The sequence below is a fragment of the Topomyia yanbarensis genome, chromosome 2 (assembly GCF_030247195.1).
Source record: "Topomyia yanbarensis strain Yona2022 chromosome 2, ASM3024719v1, whole genome shotgun sequence".
NCBI lineage: Eukaryota > Metazoa > Arthropoda > Insecta > Diptera > Culicidae > Topomyia > Topomyia yanbarensis.
The window spans coordinates 309,937,203-309,961,280 of NC_080671.1; the positions used below are offsets into that span (position 1 = coordinate 309,937,203).

Below are 24,078 nucleotides of genomic sequence, written 5' to 3' on the forward strand. Positions count from 1 at the left end.
TAAAACCTCCAAAAACAAACGAAAAACGTCATTTTTTATCACTATTTTGCTGCTTCACGAACAAAACAGTCAGTTCTGAGAACAGCTCCGACCAAAATGCCGTCTCAGAGCACTCAAGTCGTTTTTTGCCGAGCATTGTCATCGCCCACAAACACACATAAAATGTGTTAAATCCATGGGATATGACAAGAGCCACCTGAGTATCTGACGGTTAAGAATTGGTACAACGGAAGTTCCAGTAAGTTAACATTTTGTTGACATTGGGTGATGACTTCTTCTCGCTTATTGAGACTATCCATCCAACATTTTGTTGACATTGGGTGATGACTTCTTCTCGCTTATTGAGACTATCCATCACTACAACGGTTTTCATGCGGTTCACTACATGATCTTATCATTGAAAGGAAGTTTTCAAACACTCCCGTTATTCGCGAGAAAACTTGCGGACCAACCTAAAAATACCATTTTGGACAATCATGCAATGGTATTACTATCATGTTCAGTGAGTAATACTTGATCAAGTTGTCAATGTGAGGACAACTCAGTGCTATGGACAGCGGTACCACTCCATAATTATTATTAATTATATCTGCGATAAACACAAATCGCAAACGGGTTGTGATTCCTATCTATACAGCGTCTCCATCGAGCCGTCCTGCCCATAAATTGTACCATCAAAACCGTCAACATCTCACTGTCAGGTGATTTGATTATTTTTGAAAATCTGCATGCTGTTACGTACTTTGCATCGAAGTTAGATGTATGTCACTTGGTAGAACAAACATCTATAATTCATAAAGACCAAATTTTGGATTTACTTCAATTGCTTCATTAAACTTTCTTCGATGCGCACTCATCCCGACCACTGACTGGCACTGGCGTTATACATAGGATCAGCAACACCAGTGCTGGCCAATTCATTCCACACGCAGCAAGAAATCAATTTGCCACCGCAGCAACAGTCTGTTGCTCGGGACTCACTTGGAGACGGCATATATTTAACAAGGATTATAAAAGGAACAACCGAGACTGGTGGCTGTTCAATCGCGAATCGAAATCGGTGCCGAATTGATCTGTGCTGGATAGTGAACTCGGAAAACCGGCGACCGGACATTGTTGGAATTGTTACGACCTACGGAGAAGGTTAATTAAGTGTAGTGTGAGTGCGTGCCAACTAGTGATTGCGGGAGTCGGAAGAAGGTTCTGTTTTTCCGTTCCTGACCAAGAGAAAAGTGTTCCGTGTGTGTGTGATCAGTGTTCTTACCCAAACGAGCTAATACCGAATCAGTGTTGTGAGTGAATCAAGTGCCTGTTAATCTAGTAACCCAGTCAGCAGCTGATACTTACTATATAAGGTAGGTATGTGAATGACAATTTGTGAACATTTTCTATTCGGTATTGTTAAGGGGGTCGTCTGGTTGTGCGGTTTCAAAAAAATATTTTTTTTTGTATATTTGTAATCGTAACTTAAGGAATATCTATGAAGTTTCATTAATCATATTTTGTTTAAACTCTTGTCTTTAAATGCGTTTTCTAAAAAGCCGTGCCGTTAATGTTGGTAAGCTCCTGTTTAAAATATTTAGAATATCGGGTGCCTATGAGTTATTATTTATTCGGCAGAAGTGTTACTATGGCCTGACATGGGCTTTTTATGAGAGAAATAAGAAAACGCTATAAAATATCTTGAGTAGTTTCTTTCCGATCCATTCCGGAAATAACTTTCGAAATTTGGGCTCACAACTCCCTTAAAGTATTTTGTGTGGTTTAGTGATCAGCACTTTGAAACTTTTTTGATTACACTGAAAGCATTCTAATTGGTAAATGTTTTACGGGCTCTGTAACATGTTTGTTTTCCTATTATTTTGGTGTTGCGTAGTACTAGTAGTATGGGTAATACTACCCAATCGAAAATAACTGAATGGGTATTCACCCACTCGAAACAAAAGTTTAAAATTAAGTGCCTCAGGCACACAATGCAAGCGATTGAAACCACAATTTAATTTGAATAAAACCCACGCACATATGTTTTGTAAATGTAATGCAAGCGCGTGTATTGCGAAAATGCGACAAATTCTCAGTAGTAAACCCCTTACCCTATGCTTATATTAATACCCACGCTGTATAAAAGTGTGACGCCGGCATTACTAGATAAACGATAACAAATGTATACGTAATAGATGTTTTGCATGAAAATCATATTTTTTCCATTTTTCAAACAAAATTAGCACCTCACATCAAAGTTAAATTATTTTCGTGCTTCATACTTGTCAACTAGAGCTTCCTTAACCCTCCGAGCTCTCGATCGAAGCAGTTCGTTTTCTGGTGCTGTGCATAAAGTGAACAAGAATAAATTGTCAGTGAAGGTCAACCATTGTTCGAGGCAGTCTTTGTTCGCCGGTGCCCAGGCTGGTGAAGTGAATACCAGAATAGCCGGAATCGCCGCTATATAAGCTAAGTATTTTTTTTTTTCTTTCATTTCCCTTTCCCCGATCGGTCTCTACTTCTGCCCTTTCCCCTGAATATAAGTTTCATCTCTCGTTTACACCACGTGTTATCCTCGTGCCTAAATGGCCGAGGGCGAAGTAACATTGGATGGGAATGATATTCCCATGGATATACCGGATAAACCCGAAATTACTCCCTCCCCTGATTCCCCCAGTCCTCCCCGTATTAAAACATACCCAGCCAGTTCGACTGGACCCTGGGTGGTGTATTTCCGGCCCAACACGAAATCGCCCAATATTCTAGAAATCTCACGGGAGCTGACTGCCAACTACCCGTCCGTGGCTCAGATAACACGTGTTCGAGCTAATAAGATACGCGTTATAGTAAATGACCTCGACCAGGCAAACCAGATTGCTCGCAGCGAGCGTTTTACGAAGCAATTCAAAGTGTATGTGCCTTGTAGAGTTGTGGAGATCGATGGGGTGGTCGCCGAACCGGGTCTAAAGTGCGAAGACCTGTTGAAGTACGGGGTTGGCTGCTTTAAGGACCCTTCACTTCAAAAGGTGAAAATTCTGGAATGTAAGCAATTGTATTCCGCAAAAAATGAAAATGATAAGACAACTTATTCTCCGTCAGACTCGATTCGGGTGACTTTCTCCGGATCTGCTCTTCCCAACTATGTCCTCCTGGATAAGGTTCGCCTACCTGTTCGCCTGTTTGTACCGCGGGTAATGAACTGCAGCAATTGCAAGCAACTGGGCCACACAGCCACTTATTGTGGCAATAAAAAACGGTGCGGCAAATGCGAGGGAGAGCATGAGGATGACGCTTGCGGTGGAGAAACTGAGAAGTGTATTTACTGCGGGGGCCCTCCGCATGCTCTTAAGTCATGCCCGGCGTACAAGCAGCGCGGGGATAAAATTAAGCGCTCCCTTAAGGATCGCTCGAGGCACTCTTATGCAGAAATGCTAAAGAATGCTTCGCCATCTGTTTCTTCCGAAAATTCCTTTGCTCTTTTGGCTGGCGTTGAGCAAGAATCTGACGACCCACAAGAAGGTACATCATTGGTTAACCCAGGGGAATCCAGGAAGAGGAGAAATCCAGCCTCCCCTACATTGCCTCGTAAGGGTGCCAAGGTGTCGTCCACTCAGAGTGCGCCATCTACAACCAATAAATCCAACGGAAGTGATGCACAAAAGCCGAAGCAATTTGCTCCAGGACTTGGAAATATTAATTCTAACAAGGAGTACCCACCACTTCCAGGCACACCAAAAACCCCAAGTGTCCCCGTTTTTCAAACAGATACTCAGTCCAGTAACGGACTAATGAAATTTTCTGACATAGTGGACTTAATTTTCACAGCTTTCAATGTTACTGATCCTCTTAAAAGCCTTCTGATACGTTTTCTCCCTATAGTGCAAACATTTTTGAAGCAGTTGACTACTAAATGGCCCCTCCTTGCAGCGATCGTATCCTTCGATGGCTAAGTCATCGAACGAGGACACCGATTCGATCACTGTTCTACAGTGGAACAGCAGAAGTATCCTCCCGAAAATCGATTCCTTTAAATTTTTACTAAATAGTTTAAAATGTGATGCTTTCGCATTATGTGAAACTTGGTTAACTTCCGATATTAATCTCAACTTCCACGACTTTAATATAATTCGTCTGGATCGAGAAAACCCCTATGGAGGAGTACTTTTGGGGATCAAAAAGTGCTATTCTTTCAACCGAATTAACCTCCCTTCGACACCAGGCATTGAAATTGTCGCTTGTCAAGTTTTAATCAAAGGTAAAGACCTTTGCATTGCTTCCATCTACATTCCTCCTAGAGCCTCGGTAGGGCACCGAACGCTTTGTAATATCACGGAATCCTTACCGGCACCGCGGCTAGTTCTGGGAGACTTTAACTCGCACGGTACGGTATGGGGCTGTCTTCATGATGATAATAGATCAACATTAATCCAAGATCTTTGCGATAATTTCAACATGACCATCTTAAACACGGGAGAAATGACGCGGATTCCTACACCACCAGCACGCGCAAGCGCGTTGGATTTATCTCTATGCTCGACTTCGCTACAGTTAGATTGCACGTGGAAGGTGATCCCTGATCCCCACGGTAGCGACCATTTGCCTATCGTGATTTCAATTGCTAACGGTTCAAGACCATCGGAAACAATCAATGTCTCGTATGACCTCACACGGAACATTGATTGGAAGAGTTACGCGACCGCGATATCCGTTAAAATCGAATCCACTCAAGAACTTCCTCCGGAGGAAGAGTACAGGTTTTTGGCTGGCTTGATTCTCGACAGTGCGAATCAAGCTCAGACTAAACCAGTACCCAGCGCGAATACCCATGGACGGTCTCCCACCCCGTGGTGGGATAAAGAGTGCTCAGAGCTGTACGCGGAAAAGTCCACTGCATATAAGGCCTTCCGGGAAGACGGGTTACCCGCTAGCTATCTACAGTACGCGTCGTTAGAAAGGCGAATGAAGAGTCTAATGAAAGCCAAAAAACGTAGTTATTGGCGCCGGTTCGTCGACGGGTTAACGAGAGAAACAGCGATGAGCACTCTTTGGGGTACGGCTCGACGTATGCGTAACCGTAATAGTACCAACGAGAACGTGGAATATTCAAACCGTTGGATATTTGCTTTCGCCAAGAAGATCTGTCCGGACTCTGTCCCGGTACAGAAAACGTACCGCGCCGCGTCTCCTCACGATACCGCGAACGAAACACCGTTTTCGATGGTGGAGTTCTCACTTGCTCTCTTATCATGCAACAATAACGCCCCAGGGTTAGACAGAATCAAATTCAACCTGCTGAAGAATCTACCTGACACTGCAAAAAGGCGCTTGTTGAATTTATTTAACAAGTTTCTTGAGGGTAACATTGTCCCTCATGACTGGAGGCAAGTGAAGGTCATCGCCATCCAAAAACCAGGAAAACCAGCCTCCGACCACAACTCGTATCGGCCGATTGCAATGCTGTCCTGTATTCGGAAGTTGTTCGAGAAAATGATCTTGTTTCGCCTCGACAATTGGGTTGAAGCAAATGGCTTACTGTCAGATACACAATTTGGCTTCCGCAAAGGCAAAGGGACGAACGATTGCCTTGCGTTGCTTTCTACAGAAATCCAAACGGCCTATGCTAACAAAGAGCAGATGGCATCAGTCTTCTTGGATATTAAGGGGGCTTTTGACTCAGTTTCTATCAACATTCTGTCAGAGAAGCTGCACCAGCATGGTCTTTCGCCAATTTTAAATAACTTTTTGCTAAACCTGTTGTCTGAAAAGCACATGCACTTTTCGCATGGCGATTTAACAACATCGCGATTTAGCTACATGGGTCTTCCCCAGGGCTCATGTCTAAGTCCCCTGCTCTACAATTTCTACGTGAATGACATTGACGATTGTCTTGCCAATTCATGCACGCTAAGGCAACTTGCAGACGACGGCGTGGTCTCTGTTACAGGGCCCAAAGCTGCCGATTTGCAAGGACCATTACAAAATACCTTGGACAATTTGTCTGCTTGGGCTCTTCAGCTGGGTATTGAGTTCTCCACGGAGAAAACTGAGTTGGTTGTTTTTTCTAGGAAGCGTGAGCCGGCGCAACTCCAGCTTCTATTAATGGGTGCAACGATCAACCAGGTTTTCACATTTAAATATCTCGGGGTCTGGTTCGACTCTAAAGGTACCTGGGGATGTCACATTAGGTATCTGAAACAAAAATGCCAACAAAGGATCAATTTTCTCCGAACAATAACTGGAACCTGGTGGGGTGCTCACCCAGGAGACCTGATCAGGTTGTACCAAACAACGATATTGTCGGTGATGGAGTACGGGTGTTTCTGTTTCCGCTCCGCTGCGAACATACACTTCATCAAACTGGAGAGAATCCAGTATCGTTGCTTGCGCATTGCCTTGGGTTGCATGCACTCGACCCATACGATGAGTCTCGAAGTGCTGGCGGGAGTTCTTCCGCTAAAAAATCGATTTTGGGAACTCTCATATCGATTGCTCATCCGATGCGACATTCTGAACCCGTTGGTAATTCAAAATTTCGAGAGGCTCGTCGAGCTTAATTCTCAAACCCGTTTTATGTCCTTGTACTTCGACTACATGGCACAGAGCATCAATCCTTCTTCGTACAATCCCAACCGTGTCCGTTTCCTAGATACTTCTGATTCTACTGTATTCTTCGACACATCCATGAAGGAAGAGATTCGTGGAATCCCGGACCATATACGCCCGCAAGTGATCCCCAATATATTTTATAATAAATTCCGAGAAGTCGACTGTGACAAAATGTTCTACACTGACGGATCAAATCTCGATGGGTCCACTGGCTTCGGTATCTTCAACAATACTATCACCGCTTCATTCAAGCTCAATGATCCCGCTTCAGTTTACGTCGCAGAGTTAGCTGCAATTCAGTACACCCTTGGGATCATCGACACTCTGCCCACAGATCACTACTTCATCATTTCGGATAGCCTCAGCTCCATCGAGGCTCTTCGTGCGATGAAGCCCAAAAAGCAATTCCCATATTTTCTGTGGAAGATACGGGAGTCCTTGTGTACGTTATCTGAAAAATCTTATCAAATTACCTTTGTTTGGGTCCCCTCTCATTGCTCTATCCCGGGCAATGAAAAGGCCGACTCATTAGCAAAGGTGGGCGCATTAAATGGTGACATATACGAAAGACCAATCTGCTTCAACGAATTTTTTAGTATTTGTCGTCAGAGGACACTCAACAGTTGGCAAACCTCGTGGAGCAATGGTGAACTTGGACGATGGCTACATTCCATTATCCCAAAGGTATCAACGAAGCCTTGGTTCAGGGGGATGGATGTGGGTCGGGATTTTATTCGTGTAATGTCCCGACTTATGTCCAACCACTACACCTTGGATGCGCATCTGCGGCGTATTGGGCTTGCGGAGAGTAGTCTGTGCGCTTGTGACGAGGGCTATCACGACATCGAGCACGTTGTCTGGGTATGCGCCGGGTACTTGGACGCCAGGTCTCAGTTAAAGGATTCCCTTCGGGCCCGAGGTAGACCACCCAATGTCCCAGTCCGAGATATACTGGCAAATCGTGATTTCCCCTATATGTCCCTTATTTATACTTTCATAAAAACGACAAATATCCCAATTTAGCCCCTCTCTTTTTATTTCTCGTTTTAGAAGCTTTCTCTTGCATTGTGGGACCGATCAGCTCCAGACTGCAACTATGTAACCGCCGTCGCACTTACCACTACGGAAACTGAAGCGAGAGCGACTCAAGGTCCGATGACTTTTGAAGGATTCCCCGCGGGTCCGAAGAATACCATCCGCCAATCCGACCTACTAGACTGAGGCGGTAATCTTTCGCTGATCTCCCGTTTGAGCGAAAGTTGCAAGTTTTGCTCTTCTCTCCCGGTCACCATCTACGCTTTCTCTCCCCTGTCCTTGATACAACTGCTTCTACCGCCCCCCTCTGAATATCTTGACCAAGCATAAGTCTCCGCTAAAAAAGTTCAAATTTGTATTCTGTATTCCTAGTTTTAAGATAGTTGTAATTTTACCTCTTTGTTAAAACTATTATCCCCCATCTTGTAAATAGAATTGTATCCCTAGTCTTAAAACACCTGCGAATTTTCTCATAAATATTTGTTCCCCCTTTTGTGTACCAAACTATATTGTTAGTTTTAAGATAACTGTAAATATTTCCTAAAAAAATATTACTATTGAATTCCTTGTTTTAAAATTTTTTCATAAAAAAAATCTTTCGCCCCCTCTCTTGTATATAGAATCTTATTTCTAGTCTTAAGATAGCTGTAAAATTTTTCTTTTTTAAAAAAATATTTCAACATTGTAACCTCCTAGTTTTAAAATATACAAAATGTAAAAACAAAAGAATTTGGCACCGCCAAGCTAACGCATTTGTGCCTATCAAATAAACGAAATGAATAAAAAAAACTAGAGCTTCCACTTCTTGGCGTTTTTTTCAACTTTCCGGGATTCGGAAAATAAAACATGAATTTACCGGGAACGGAAGAATGAAATAAAAAAAAACGATTGATCCCGCATAGTTATCAGTAAATATCTGTTGGGACATTGCAAATAAAAATGCATTGCGATAATAACTTGTCACTCAGTTCACACAATTACATCTTCTATTGGACTATTTTGCTTAGCTCTGTTTCCAATATTGATATTCGATTGAGATGGTACAACGATCGCATCTACCTTAACTGGTGTACATAATTATAATTCGTCGTTAAGAATTTCCTATTTCGTTATCTGAAATCTTCAATGAAATGATTCAGTTGCACCAGGAAGTTTGTTTGTACACAATATGGGATGAACTAGGTCAATGCAAAATAATTGAAAATGTCCCAGATAAAAGTATTATTTGTGTTGTAATTCATAAGACTACTATGTTCAATTCTCAAATGAGAAACATTTTCACTGCTATAGTGAGCTATTGATATCATTCTTACTTTTTTAAAAACTCTAACGCAAGGACTGCTGTTTTACCAGAGGTCACGAAAGTATTAAGGTGTTATATACAAAGTTGTGGCGAAAAAGTGAGCTAAGTTCGTGATTTTTTTAAAAAACGTTTTATGCATTTTTTTTTAAAGCAAAAGACAGCTCGTTGGTAGTGCTATCGAAGCTTGAGAAAATAAGTTGAATTACAAAAAAAATATTGAAGGTTGGCGGAGTTATTCCCCCTACTAACTATTTTTTGGTGTACAATTCACATTCTGACAGGGAGTAAGTTACCCCATATCACTAGAGTCCTCGGTCATGTCGCCATGTAACGTGGTGTCCAGTGGATATGAGAGCTTTCTTTTTTTAATTGATCCAATTGAAGGCATGTACCTAGTCTGCTGATATCGGGGATAGAAATATCTGGAAGTGACCGATTCATGATCGTGCGAGTGCGGGAGTTTTTAGGTTCACGCTTGAGACCGCGTTTAAAAATTTATAGGAGCTGAGACATTCGCTTTATCACTGGGATGCCATCATGTTTACTAGATCGCTGGTGTAGATGTCGAGGATGATCGCGAAAGGCTCAAGCATTTGTATATTAACGTGTTTGTCATGTGTATGTGGTTTCGCGTGTATAACTTCGATTTTATAATGACGTAGTTTTGCTTGATCGCGCGCGGACCGTGAATCTGAAGCTTAATTTTTAGTATATGGTACAGATGGAAGTCCGTTTCCCCATATCACTTGAGTTCCAGGTCATGTCACCGTGGAACGTGTTGTTTAGTGAATTTGATCGTCACTTTTTTGATTGGTTCAACTGAAGGCATTAGTCCAGACTGGTAAAACTTTCGGACGTGACCGTTTCATGATCGCGCGAGTGGTGGGTTAATGTTTGAGACCGCGTTTGGAAGTTTAAAAATGCCACGTTTACTTAACTACCGGGGTGTTTTCATGTAGGCGAAATCACGGGCGTAAGTATATGTGGATTATTGCAATTGCATGGTCGCGTTTGTGGCCAGGTTTGTGTTATCATGAAGGCCACGAGCGTTTGTACCTATATGAGTATAGATAGCGTATAGTAGAGATATATTAATAAAAGGAATCATAACATGCCGAATAAAGAAAAAAAAGATGCAAAGAGCTCGACTAGAAGTATATAAATTGAACAATACTATTTTGGTATACATAAATAATGGAAAATCAAACTAATAGATGTACAAAAGAAACAGACTAATGAAGAAGAATAGATAAACATATGTACCATGCAATCAAACTAGTCTAAATGCAGCAAATGTTGTATATTTATCATTAATGACAATTGCATGCTGTTAGACTTTCATCATGCTATGCTGGCCGGGAATGGATGACTCACGTGCGTCGGTAAATTTATTTTACCCTAATTTATCCAACCCGATTTTTCGAATGAATAGAACCAAATGCTCAGATTTATCATCAGAAGTATTAGCCACTATTCTATCATATACGTCAGTTCTGCATCCATTCCCTGACCCAACTGTCACAAATACTCAGACGAATACATACATAGATAGACATACGACTAGCACATAACAGTTGTACACTAGTACGAAAAACTACGATTATCACAAAGATAGAACTAATAGTTTTCTACTTATTCTACTTTATTAAATTAATTTAATTATCAAATTAATTTAATTGGTATATGCACGATGACGAAGTCGACCGATAAATGGACACACAATGACTCCTTCCGTGAGCCCCGTCCACGAATACCACCAATAGAACAATATTTGCAAACTTGGCACGCAGCAAAAATCAATCTACGTCGATCCGCCAGTCGGCCACGACACCGCGCATAGACCAGTGGTTTAGCGTTGGTATGCGCAGGTGCAGAGTATGAAGCAACATATAACATAAAAACCTATTTTAATCCTCCTAGCGGTGCGATTGTGCCTTTCTCAATCATGAATCACGAGAATGTGTGCGTTGTTTATATTCATTAAAAGCTTTTAAATGCATATATTACATTTTATTATTATACATCACATGACAACTATATACAGGAAAATATATACAGGAAAATAAAATTTTTAAAAAGAAAAAACAGCCACGGTAATATTGAACTGAAAAAAGGTGCAAAATCGGCAAGTCCCAAAGAGTCGATTTTTATTAAAAAAATAATTTTCGAGATAACATAAAATCTCGACGTTTCATGCATTTTAAAGATGTTTGGCATCAAAAATACGAATTCGATTTCTGAAATTTCATGAGGTCCCCCCTTTGAAAAAAAAAAATTGAGTTCCGGCTTATATGGGAATTTCATATGTGACCGGACGGTTTAGTCTATATTTCCGGAACCATATATGCGATCCGTACGAAATTTTATAGACATCTATGGGGATATTATAGCTATCATTTGGGACTAAGGTTGTGAAAATCGGCCCAACCATTTCCGGGAAACTGATGTGAGTTCGTAAATTTTGAAAGATGGCCGCTTTTCCCGGGCACTTCCGGAACCGTCTATGGTGGTCAACGTAGTCAACGAAAGTTTGGTTGGCCGTCGGTGACCTAGAACAGCAAATTTAAGTTGTTTGAGAGACATTTTAGCGAAATTTTTACCTTTTTTGCTTTCATCGGAGTATCGGTTTGAATCACAATTTGTTATGTGATCGCACGCCACAACCTGTAACTCCGGAACCGGAAGTCGGATAGGGATGAAATTAATTAGCCATTTACGGGGATGCAATACCTTTCATTTGAGGCCAACTTTAGTCGAATCGGTCTAGCCATCTCCGAGAAACCGATGTGACTGTTATTCTGAATTTAGATACTTCCGCCGGGGCTTCCGGAACCGAGGATGGTGGCCAATGTGGCCAAATAGACTTTGAATGTATGTTAGTGACCTAATACTACAAATCGAAGCAGTTGTGGTCATATTTTGGAAAAATTTTCACCTTTATACATTCATTGCAGAATTTATTAAAATCGACATTTTCTGCGTGTTCGTACTTATCACCCTGTAATTCCGGAACCGGAAGTCGGATCCATTAGAAATTCAATAGAAGCCTATGGGAACGTTGCACCTTTCATTTGAGACTAAGTTTGTCAAAATCGGTTCAGCCATCTCTGAGAAAAATGAGTGACATTTTTGGTCACATACACACACACATACACACACACATACATACATACACACATACATACACACACAGACATTTGCCGAACTCGACGAACTGAATCGAATGGTATATGTCACTCGGCCCTCCGGGCCTCCGTTAAAAAGTCGGTTTTCAGAGCAATTGCAATACCTTTCTATTGAGAAAGGCAAAAAGGCGCATAAGCCCTCTCGGTCTCCTCGATGCACCACTACCGAGGCGTAATGCAATACCCATCTTAAAGCAATTGATGCTTGATGATGTTTGCAATACCGTTAAACCCATAAACCTTGGGGAGGGATAAAATTCATTTATTTTTTCTATGCAAAAAGTTATTGTTCCATTTTTTTAATAAATATTTTATTGAAATCAAAACAAAAAATGTTAAATGTTTTTATTGAAAGCACAAATTTATTGGAATTGCAGTAAAGAAATATTTTCAGACCAATAAGTTTGTTGTTTGAAGTAATAAATAATGAATGATAAGATTCAATAACACATATTTTTGGTTTTAATATGCTTAATTTTTCTGCGTGTATATAACCCCTTAAAGCAATTGAAAATATTTACTAATTCGCCGTGCATTCTATTCCATCACGACTGGTGGTGAAATGAGTTGTATGGTTTATATTGAAAGGTTCGAGTAATTTTGATGTTTGAATAGTGATACCTCTCCATTGCCGTTTTGAAGACATACAAGAAAGATATGTAATTCACTTACTGTGTATCTCATTTTGTTTAAAAAGGTAATGTAATCTTGGCACGAATAGACAAATGGCACAAGTCAGTTGAAATTGTAGACTGTAGACTTTAAAATACAAGAGTACTACGGGAAGAATTTCATTTCTTGTTTTTACTAGGAATTACAATGTTTTATCGCAAACGATTAATGCAGTTAGTAAAAGCATATATCGCATTGAAACTTGAACGAGCTTTCGATGTTCCGATATCAGCAGGTATTACATGGAAATCGTTAATAGGAGAAGCGGAGTCTTCTATTCTTTTAACTTTGAACTTGCTTCTAAAAATATTTGACTTAACATAATGATATCTAAGAAAAGCTTTAAGTTGAGATCAATTATATTGTATATTTATTGATGTACATAACTCTATTTTATATTCTTCTTAATGAAAATTAACTATGAAACGTCTACCTGTTGAATAATGAAAAAAAAATTAGAGATATGGCCTTTTGAAGGCCATTGAGATATGGCCTTTTGAAGTAAACATTCCAACTTTTACCCATTTTTTTTAATTTGCACATTATATTTAACGTTTGGTAGACAACCCTATTTTCACACTTTTTCAGTGCACTATATAAATAATACCTTTTGTACATTATATTTATGTAATTAAATGGTAAGGTTTTCCTTTAAAAAACCGCGACACGTATAAACGATCTAAATAGTCAATTAACAAACATGGATTCACGCTTGAAGTCTGGTAGAAAACCTATCTATGACCGCATACTACACCCAAACCGTTATAAATTTCGATTCCGTCAATGAAATATTTTCAAACTTGCTGGGGATATACTTGATTACTATATCTTTCGAATGGCATGTACTATATAAGTAGACAAATATTTTTTGTTTATAGAGATAGGACCAAACCCGTGGGTGTTTGCTGGTAGCCTTATGAAACGTGTCATAAAACTTCAAATCGCAATTTATCTCGAATCTCTCGATCGATCATTTTGAAATTCACTGAGAAGATGCTTGGATACTGTATCTTTCGAATGCCGTATGACAAATTTATGGTCATTTTTTGTTAATAACGGTTTTAGGAACACCGTGCTATATTTTCCCGAGAGGGATTTGCAAAATGTCACTTTGTTTTATTTTCATAGCCCCTAATAGGCCAGATAATAATGTAAATATAGGAAATTTTCACAAATCGTTACATAACTTTTACAAATTATGAAATTGAAAAAATCCCTCTCGGGAAAAAATAGCCAACGTGACTATGATTAAAACATATAAGTTTTCTGATGACAAATTTCCCAATTTGCCACAACTTCACTTAAGCGGGACCCAAGCAGTTTCAACATTGATGTCATCAATAAAGTTTCAAGGCCGTTAAAGATTTTTCTTTTCGTCTTCAAAAGTAAAATTGAAAAGTCAAAATGAAAAAAAAAAAAAGATTCAAAATCCATTGAGTAGATGCTTTACAATTTATTCCCAAAAAAGAGCTCAGTTTTGTGGCTCGCGAGTAGATGACCCCCTTAAAGCATTTTATTCTAAATTTTGAATGGTAAAAAAGTTACATTAAGCGGCGAGATTGGGCAAAGTTGCCATTATTACAAAACAATATTTCGGCTATCCAACGAATATTCAAACTCTTCCGATCTTGTCCGATCCACAGTCTCCAAGTAATTGGAAAATAAAGTTTACTAATTTCAGGTACAACGAAATGATATATAACCTAATACTATGTTTGGCAAAATATATCTGTATGAATATGTGCACAGGCGTCCCTTTTCTTGTCCCTTTTCTACTGAGCAACTCTTTGTGCAACTGCAAAAACAAATGTATTCACAAAGATCACCTCAAAATTACTAGTGTTCGAAATAAAAAAGAAAAGTGACCTCTCCACCGGTAGGTGGATGCCAAATTGTTCCCAAAACTAGTTATTGTCTATTTTCAGTTCATATAAAGGCATAATAACAGTAATAACAGCATGCAATAATTTTGGCCAGGATTTGACCCCAATTACTACTCTGTGCAGCGTCCAGAAGCTATAGCCATAATGTTACTCATTTGGCACAAGAGGAAAAGATGATTCAAACAGGCACGCGCCCCTATTCCACGCTTTTCTAAACTTACTTCCTTCCACTCCTTGCTCTCCCTAGAAGACATGGCTTTTAATAGGTATTCAAAGATATAATTCACACCTTCCACTTTCCTGCTAATTAAATGTCGTTAGAATGCGACATCTCTATTTATAACTTTTCGCGTTTGATTGAGCCATTTTTCCTATTAACATATATTTATATATTATATTTCCTGATTATACATCATATTATCATGATTTAATCTGTTCCACAATATTCCGCCACGTCACTCGGTCAGTTGCTGCTTGTCTCCAACCTCTCAGTTGCCCGATACTCGCCAGGTTCTGCTCCACTTGGTCCAGACACCGGGAACGTTGCGCTATTTTCCGTCTTGTACCTGCCGGGTTGGAGGTGAAACCCAATTTGGTGGGGTTGTTGTTCGGCATCCTCACAACATGCCCCGCCCACCGTACCCTTCCAGCTTGAACTACTTTCCGGATACTTGGCTCACCATAGAGTCGCGCAAGTTCGTGGTTCATCCTTCTCCTCCACACGCCATCCTCCTGCACACCACCGAAGATCGTTCTCAGCACCCTTCTTTTGAAGACTTCGAGTCCTTGCAGATCCTCCTCGAGCATTGTTCACGTTTCGTGCCCATAGAGAACCATCGGTCTAATCAGTGTGTTGTACATGGCGCATTTCATGCGGTGGTGAAGCTTCGTGGATCTCAAAGTTTTGTGGAGCCCATAGTAAGCACGACTTCCAGAGATAATACGCCTTCTGATCTCCCGGCTGGTGTTATTGTCCGCAGTCACCAATGAGCCGAGATAGATGAACAAAGCTTTCCTATTAACAACTCTACCTGAAAAAGTTGCCTCGTTGATGTAAATTTTTACTTTTTTCGCGAACTTTTCAATTTTACCGATTTTTGATAGTGTATAGTGATAAATGTAGTGCACTGATATTAAATTATTAACAATATTAGGCGTTTCTGAATCGGTTGGTGTATGAATGATTAAAACCCGTCTAGTAATAGTGGATTTATAAGCGTGTAAACCAAGGTGATTAGAGTTCTAAGGTGATTCTTCTTCGGCAGTAACTAGGTGAGGAGTGAGCTAAGCATGCAGCAGACTGCGGGGAAGAAAAATGACAGCGAACAACTTTGTTTACTCACTGAAATCAAAGCAAACATATGGAGAGAACTAGTAAACAATGTTGTTAGATGTCGTTTATAAAACCAATATGGCTGGTCGGCGTTTTTGAGGATCGTATCACCTGAGAATAAAAACTCCTTGGTGTAAACCTTAAATAGTTTCGTTACATAGGAGATATTTTAGATTTTAAAATGACACCCATTTATCCCCAGACAGTGAAGTAAAACATTTTCAAAAAAACGAAAATTATACTTAGACTTTTGGAGAGAGGGAAGTCTAAAGTCTACTTAAGTCTACTAGAGGTGTGCGCAGGGGGGGTATTGTCCAAAAATGTCGAAATTCGGTCTACTTAAGTACTCGAAAATCCGCTTGAAAAATAAACTGCATACTGACGAGAGCTTGGAAAATAAATACTAGTTTAATCAGTGGTGTAGCCAGAAATCTGGTTTGGGGGTATTTTGACAAAAATTGATTGATTTTCGAAATTGCTTCAATATAAAATGTAAATTTAATAAAAATACTGATAGTTCAAATACAATAACTGTTTAGTAATTACCAATCCATTCTACAAATAAAAAAATATATTAAAAAATACCTTTCACATCTTCATAGGTAACATTCTTTTATAAAATGTTATAAAATCAAGGAATATACACTTTTCAAGTGGATGTTTTTTACGGCCAACATCATATAATTTCGAAACCATCAACTTCGAAAGTTGGTGAATGCTTTCTAGTATTCACAAGCTCCTATCTTATGTTTCCCTGTGCATCTATTGATGACATTTAATCTGTAGGTCGGCATCGGCTGGGTGCTACCGTCTTTTGCAGTTGAAGCGAAATAAGCGCTATAACCCTACCGTAGATAGAACTGAATACGACACCTCGAACGGCTGTTTTTATACGTGACAGGAGGTTGGGTCAAAACCAACAAGCCGGCCACAAATCGGAAGAAAAATCGGATCGAAACAATCGATCAAAGCACACGTAACGAAAAATCTGGATAAACATGTGAAAAGGGCATATCGCAAATGAGAGTATATCTGTGTTTACTTGCTCTTTCGATTATTAAAGAGTTATCATAAAACTTACCAACATTGTTTCAATAAATATCGAAAGACTCTAATGTCGTCTAGCATATTATGCTAAGAGTTGAGGGGCAAACGCAAAAGCGGCTTAGTTATTGAAGGAAGAGAAGGGCTCTCACTTGCGATAAGCCCTTTTCACATGTTTATCCAGAAATGGACAACGATTGGATACTTGGTACATCGAACTGCAAGCCACTTTGCTTCCCTGGGTTCATAAGAATCCTACACAATGGACTGAAAACTTACAAATTCAAAGCCGTAGCATTGTAGGAACTTTGCTTGGAGGAACAGAATATGTGGAAAAGCGGGCATAGAGCGGTTACATTGTACTAGAGCGACGGTACAACAAACGAGTTGGGAGTCATCTTTGCAATGCTGGGCAAGATGCGCCAACGCGTAATCAAGTAGCACACGACCAACGAAAGGATGTCTATGGATTAAAGGACATTTCTGCAGCTACAGCATCCGCAACGTACACTGCTTTCACGAAGCGAGACCCAAGAACGAGAAAGATGCATTTTACGCGCATTTGGAGTCCGCGACAGAATGTAAAGCTCCTCATCAGCGACTGCCTTGAGATCAACTGATTAACGAACTGAGAACCAAACCCACGCTCTAATGAATGGAAATTTCTTCTCCAACATCACAAATGCTCGCATCTTCCACAGCGTGAATATTAATTCGAAATTGCCTACAGAAAGATCGGGATACCGAGTCGATGGAGCATCTGTACAGAGTTACGAAAATTCTATGAGTAGATAAATCCCTCTAGCAAAGGTTATGTGCCACAGGTCGACATATGAAGAGATACAAATGGAGACCTTCTCACAACCGAGTGTGAGCTGATCGATAAGTGTATTATGTCAAACATCGAAATAGCAGAAATAGCAGACGACGAGAGTAACGCAAGAATAAGCCTGGGATATGCGCAGCCGACGACACATTCCCAGCGCCGGATCTACTTAAGATTCATGAGGAGATCGGACGGCTGAGAACTGATAAAGCCGCTAGCAATGATCGAAAGCCATGTGAGCTGCTAAAACACGGAAGAGAGATGTTAGTTAGAGCACTTCACTGAGTGGTTTTGAAGATCTGGGAGAAACAGATTTTTCCGGAGGATTGAATGGAGGAAGAAGTATTTCCCATGTATAAAAAGGGTGTTAAGCGGGATTGCGGCAACTAGTTACCAAGCAAGTACATTGTTGAAGGTGTTCTCCCAAATCGCCGCCAATCCCCGTTAGCAAGCAAGTTTGTTGAGAAAATTAGTATATAATGCCCAAATACAGATTTCCGGACAAATGACAATAGATCGAGTGATGTGTGATGAGTATTAGAGATGTAGTTTTAAGAGCGAGGATTGACACGAGTGGTATGGTTTTCCGAAAGTCGGGTCAGCTTTTTAGCTTCGCCGGTAACCTCAATGTTGTAGCACACAAACTTGAGACGATGGTTTGGATGTACATCGTACATCCGCCTGACGACTGAAGCAACGCGAATTGGACGCCGATCAGAATGCAATAACAAGATTATAACAGAATACAATTTTCGTAGTAAGCTCTGCTATAATTCTGGTCTCATTAGTAGTTAAAATAACAGAAAATTATACCAAGTAACAGCGCGAGATATAGTTTTGGAATATTTCTGTTATGAGTTTCTGATTGGGACTGGTCACAATTTCGTCAGACATAGTACATGAGAGTAAGAGGTTACGCCTCCAACCGAGTACAGGTATACTTCGATATTACGTACACCTTCGCTTCGTTTAGCGTACGTACTATCGAAACGTACGAACTATCGAATCACAGCAATAAAATTCAAAATATTACTTTTTATGTTCAATATTGAATGAAATTTCACAAAAATAATATCAATCACTAAATTCATCAGCCCATTAGTGTTAAACTGTCCACCAAGTACTTATTCTTTAATGTTATGATTGCCGTCAACCAGGATGGTTGAAAATGGAGTGTAAAAACATTTCCTTGGTCTCGTAAGTTCCTTTGAAAATGGTAGCATTATATTGAGCATTTCGCCAAATTTATTAGAAATTTTGTAGAATTTTATTGATGTTCGTAGGACTTCTTTAATGTTCTAGAACTATACTGAATCTCTGAAATTCGTAAGATTTGCTTGAAATTCATCGAAATTCCCTGAAGATTTTCTTAATCTTTAATCTTAATCTTAATAATTCTTAATCTTTTTTCAAAAATCGTTTTATCACCGCTTTAGATATTAACCTTCAAAATTGCCTATATCTTCTTTGATGTTCGAAATATGTCTCGAATTTCTGCAATTTTTCTTAAAGTTAGTAAGACTTGGGACATGCCGTACGTAAAGCTTGAAGAGGTTTTTTGATATTAGTCACTTTTCTAATTTTAAAAGTTTGAAATTAATGTTTAGTTACATGAAATGCACTTAACATTTTTTAAAGTTTGATAGAATTTTGTAAAATTTGCAGACGCCCCCTGATGTTTAAAAGATTTTTCAGAAATCCGTAGAATATTCTTGAAATTTCTTAAGATTTTATTTAATATCATAGGATTTTCTTGAAGCAGCTTAACTGAATTACCGATAGCTGTAATCTGTAATATTTCTGTAATATTTCTAAATGTTCAGTTCGCAGAATTTCCCGAAGTTGGTAAAATCGTGACACTCTGTTTTCTATAGATCAAGATCATCCTTAAAGTTCATTGAGATACTCTAAAGTTTGACAAAACCAAACTATAACTAATGAGTGTCGTACAAATTATCTGAAGTATTAAAGATTTCCTTGTAAGTCATCAATCTCCCAAAATATAAAAGACATTCCTGGAACCAAAGCGGATTTTTTTATGTTTGTTAGATTTCCACAATGAATTTATGACTTACTTAAAGTTTGAAATACTTTACTGGACTTTACAGAACTACTGTGAGTAGCACACAACTTCTCTAAAGTGTGCAGAAACCCATATAATTTCTATTAAATTTGTCATACTTCGTCGAAGTTTGCAAAATCGAAGGAAAAAATGATGGTAGGTGTATGGACCATCGAGGCAAAATGTACGTACTATCGAGGTATACCTGTATATCGATCGATGGCGATGATGTCGAGCTGGTTGAGGGGTTCGTGTAATTGGGCTCACTAATGACTTCAATAGAGAAATTTGAAAACGAATTCTAGCAGGTGGGCTTTGTTACTTTGGACTTTGAAAAACCCTTCGGTCGAAGAAAGTACGACACCGCATGGAGTTAATCTTCTACCAATCGCTCATTAGACTGGGTGTCGTCTACGGTCAAGAAACCTGGAGTAGGCTGGGGGAGACCAAAGCGCTCCTGGTGTTTTCGAACGGAACGTGTTGAAAACGATTTACGATGGGATGCATATGAAAGACGGAATGTGGAGACTGCGTATGGACAACGAATTGCAACACTGCCCATGATCGCATATCTGTCCCGTTTTCTATGGGATTACCTATCTTTATGGGACTAATTTGCAATCATGGGCAGAACCTTGAATAACCACCCATTGTTCACTCATCGAAATTTGGGCGGTTGCGGTGGGCTGTCGATAGAATGGTGAACAACTCGGTAAAAATTGTTCTTGAAACTAATCCGACAGATCGGTCAAGATAAAGGAGACCTGAGGAGTCATCGTGTCCTGCAGCCATAGACAGAGTGAACTGGAGACAACTTCTTGATACAGTAAAGGACAACATGGCCTTAGACTGATTGGTAAGTAAAGTATTGAAGTGAAAGTTTAACAACAAGCGTCCCAACAGAAAAAAAACATGTTCTGACAAAATCATTTTTTTTATTTCGATTATAGAGGTTTTAACCTTAAGATTATTCGCCTCTTCGGGTTAGAAAAATCTCTTATGAAAAATTTCTAACCCTATGTGCGGGGTCGGGACTCAAACCCAGGTGCGCTGCGTACAAGACAATCGATTTATCAACTACGCTGTGCCCACCCCGCCAAAATCATTGTAGTGATAAATCCTCCTAGAAATTATAATGGAAAATCAACTCTTCAAAAATGTAGTAAGAGACTTCAGCAAAGTTTTTTGGAATTTTATTTAAATCATCTTTATTGAAGACTAGCTAATACCCGTTGCGCGTTGCTGCGACTGTCAACAAAATAGGAGTAAAACACAATTTGGTCTAAAGCGCTATTCTCGAAAACTTTACTGAAGACACCAAGTTGTTCGAGACTATTTTATTTGATATTGACAAGATTTGTTAACTGTAAGATCCTCACTAAGGGTTCAGTCATAAGATCCCATTCCCACAATTTACCAAAAGTCCCCGTGGTGTTTAAAACATTATGTTCCCAGTGTTATGATCAGATAATAATTTTCGAAAATAATTATTTAAATATTGAACATTAATCTTTTTTAGTTTAGGTTACCACGGATAATATTACTTCACTTCGATTACTTTTGGTTTGGGGGGAGGGGTTTAACCCCTCAAAACCCTCCTCTGCCTATGCCACTGAGTTTGATGGTTTCAAATAGAGATGAAGTGGCATTTTTGCACACTAACAAAATGTTATTAAAGTTATAATAAAGAAGGTATCACTATTTGTTTTTTTATAAAACTTCCAAAAAATGGAAAACATTTCAAGCTTGCAAACCGTTTCACTCATTTTTCCGATTGTTAAGTCATAGGAACTGTCAACGTACTCCAACAGAGCCATGAACGTGGAAAAACGAATAATTAATGCGAAATATTTGCATTGTTGCACAACTGAGTTTGCATTACAATAAAATGCCGTACAAAGTGAGTCAGCATCACGTTTGATTGCAGCGTAAACTCATAATGATGGTTGAAGGTTTCGTTACGTATATAACATCTCCAAAAAGTATAGCAAACCTGCCGAATGATCCATTTTGTTCTGAATAGTGCTCCTCAGACAAGATTTTTTGAACCCATGGAACATTGGCTCCATGCAGCAGCATTTCTGATCATTACGAATCAATTTCTAGATGATTTTTAGGGCATTTCAGCAACGCTAACATTCCTTCTCTATTAAGTGAGTTCCAGGTCAACCAAGTTATGAGCGAATAATTTTCTATGTAACAATTGTGGCATTCATAAAAAACTAAAATATTAGAACTGGAATTGCTAGATTCCCTGTGTGTAGCTGTGTTCGAACACGATTAATCACTCCACGGATGGTTGAATCAGCTCGGTTTAATCGGACTTTTAAAATAAGGACGAGTTGCCGACGTTCGTCGAAGCTAAACATAATAATGTAAACCAGGTTCAACAACGTCAAGTATTTCTTCTACATTTAGATGTGACGAAGGAATAGATTCCGAGAATACTTATAAATGAATTAGAATTCGAAAGGGACTGACTACAAAACATTGATAACCGGAAATATATCTCCTCATATCGAATAAGACATTTTACTAGATTTTTTGAGCACATGCAGTCATGTTCCAGAAGTGTGTTAAATCTATTTCAGTTACTATCTCCATTAAACATTAAATATAAATTCCTTTCACTCGGAACACGCTAGGACTGTATCAACCGTCGTTATCGCCATAATTCAAGACAACACCGTAAGTACTTCAGCCTAATCAAACATCATGTTCATTCCGTTATCAATGCGACATGAACATGCTGCGTTGCTAGTCAAAAGAATGGCGCCGTGGTGCGACATGCATAATGTTCATAGGGTCAACTATAAATGCAGTGTTACCAACTGGGAAAGAGCCAGTTTCACCCGAAAGTCCAGCAGTGATGCCAACCAAAGTCTCTCGTGCGAAGTAGTGCTGTGAAATCTAGTGTAGCGAACGAAACAAAGTTGCTAAATCTGGTCTGACTGCATGTCCACATTCAGCATCCGGGTGGATTGAATCACGTGAGTCGTATAGTTTGTATACATTGCTTGCAACTGAAAGGCCATTTCAACTTCACGTGATCCCGCTTATCTCGTGACGTCCGAGAATAGCATTTATCAGCGGTGGGCTCTTGACAGACGCCGAGTAGCCTAATATTGTACACATTATAAAATCTGAAGCGGCAAAAATTTCTACTTATATTTACTTTCTGACCGCCCAGGAGAAGAGGCGGGACTGAACTTTGAATTCATCGTCTGATGGCTGTCTTTCCTATGAGGAGACACTCGCCGCCAGTTGGCTAAATAAAAACATCGATCGTTCGATGTTTACAATAAAAGAGTACATTAGCATCGGACTGCAGTAGCATCTGGAGTATATACAGGAGGATACTGTTTGCCAAACACTCACAAGCTTGTGAAGTGCATCTTAAAAATTTTGAATTGTGAACGAACTACGACTCAATTGAAGCTTCGTAAAGTATTAGTATTACAAGTTAAACCTAATGCGCACACTTCAAACGGTGCACCGTAGATTTACTATATTGTAGTTAATTTTGGGGGTCAGATTTCCTCAATGCTGAGTGCTTAAGGATCTGTTAAACTATTAAATTATTATACACTTATTACACGCACGACTGCTACAAATTTGGTGAGCAACATGTTGACGCTGTACAAAAATGTATTACATTTATTAAGCGTAATCAGCATGAGTTCAATGTTGTCTTCATGTTAACATATTTTTAAATTCTATAGGTGGGAGAAGTATTAATCAGCTAACTTAGTTTGGTATGAAGGGAGGTCTTATTGTGATGGGGATATTATGGAACGGTGGAGAGGTGTAAGGGGAAGGGGGAGAATTTTTGATTGGCTATCAGTGATCCAGACCTGCGAATCGGAATAATTTGACTCCGTTTCGATAGATTGTTAACCTCGAAGGTATTATGATTGTACCAATTTATTTGTGAAATCGCTATGTGGCCTAACGAATCGGTAGCGACTGGTTCAAATGATACGTTTCCCATGTAGATTGGAGATTTGTGCCTTGCCGTGATTTGTTTTTCATCATTTCCCTGATGGAAAGGATTAGGTAAATGGTAAGGTTAGGGATAAGGAAAATAACGTCACAGAGAACTTAGAGAATACGAAAGTATCTTTCACTCCTAAGGGAATAAAGACAC

General features: G+C 39.5%; 1 protein-coding gene across 1 annotated transcript in view; it reads left to right on the forward strand.

Moving 5' to 3' along the window:
- Positions 1-1,024: 1,024 nt before the first annotated feature.
- Positions 1,025-24,078, forward strand: part of LOC131683540 (neural/ectodermal development factor IMP-L2) — a 117,258-nt gene continuing 94,204 nt past the window's right edge. The window contains exon 1 of the mRNA XM_058965596.1: positions 1,025-1,355. The gene's annotated coding sequence lies outside the window, so the exon portion shown is untranslated. The remainder of the gene's footprint in view (positions 1,356-24,078) is intronic.